Here is a 1,176-nt window from a genome sequence, read left to right on the forward strand (position 1 = left end):
TTCGTCTCTCGACAGCATCTATCTTTGCGGAAATGGAATCTAAGTCATGGCTAGAATCGGCTCTAGCTGCTTTAGATGATCTAACGATATCTTTTTCTTGGTGCCACTCATGTGAGTGGGAAGCAGTGTTATCAATAATTTTGTAAGCATCAGTTTCTGTTTTCTTCATAATAGAACCACCAGCTGCTATATCGATGTCTTTCCTTGTAGTGATGTCGCATCCTTGGTAGAATATTTGTACTATTTGACAGGTATCTAAACCATGTTGCGGACATCCTCTTAATAACTCTCCAAATCTTGTCCACGCCTCATATAGAGTTTCATTTGGCTTCTGTGTGAACGTAACAATTTCTCCTTGAAGTCTTACGGCTTTAGATGCCGGAAAGAATTGTTTAAGAAATTTTTCAACTAAAACGTCCCATGTATCAATCGCCCCTTCAGGTAACGATTCCAACCAATCTTTGGCTTCTCCCTTTAAAGTCCAGGGAAATAACATGAGATATATCTGTTCATCCTCCACTTCTCTTATTTTAAATAGTGTGCAGATCCTATTAAAGGTACGTAGATGTTCATTTGGATCTTCCTTCGACGCACCACTAAATTGGCATTGATTAGTCACCATATGTAGAATTTGTCCTTTGATTTCATAATCTGGCGCATTAATGTCAGGATGAGTAATTGCGTGACCTTGGCCAGTGCGTTTAGGTCTCATTCGGTCTTCCATACTTAAAGGTTCCAGATTCTCCATAATTGAATTTGTTGAATCGGAATCACTAGAGGATTCTGATTTAATGGTTCGTTCCTCAACAATCTCTGTTTGAATGATTGGTGGTTCCGGAGGAAAGTTTAGTGGTTCAGGATCTATGAATCGTTCCTGAATATTCTCCGGATTCTCAATTGTGAGGTCGGGTTCAAAAAATGGATTATCGGAAATTTGAATTGGAGTACTTGGTCGACTGGATGACGATTCTAAAGAAAAATCAACGGCGGTAATATTTGCTAAATGTCTTGATCTAGTTACAGGTGGTGAACGTACAAAAGGTGGTGAACGTACAAAAGGTGGTGAACGTCTTGCTCGGTGCATTCACTGAATATCCTATTAGTTTTTAAAAAGGAAAGAAAAATTATATAAGTTATCCAATTAATAGACTTTTCTGATTTTGCCCACGTTTCGAA

General features: G+C 38.5%; 1 non-coding gene across 1 annotated transcript; it reads left to right on the forward strand.

Moving 5' to 3' along the window:
- The first annotated feature begins 257 nt into the window (after positions 1-257).
- Positions 258-364, forward strand: LOC139846066 (small nucleolar RNA R71). Its single transcript, XR_011758811.1, has one exon. It is a non-coding gene; the product is annotated as a small nucleolar RNA R71 (small nucleolar RNA).
- Positions 365-1,176: the final 812 nt, after the last annotated feature.

Source organism: Rutidosis leptorrhynchoides, chromosome 4, assembly GCF_046630445.1.
Source record: "Rutidosis leptorrhynchoides isolate AG116_Rl617_1_P2 chromosome 4, CSIRO_AGI_Rlap_v1, whole genome shotgun sequence".
Taxonomy (NCBI): domain Eukaryota; kingdom Viridiplantae; phylum Streptophyta; class Magnoliopsida; order Asterales; family Asteraceae; genus Rutidosis; species Rutidosis leptorrhynchoides.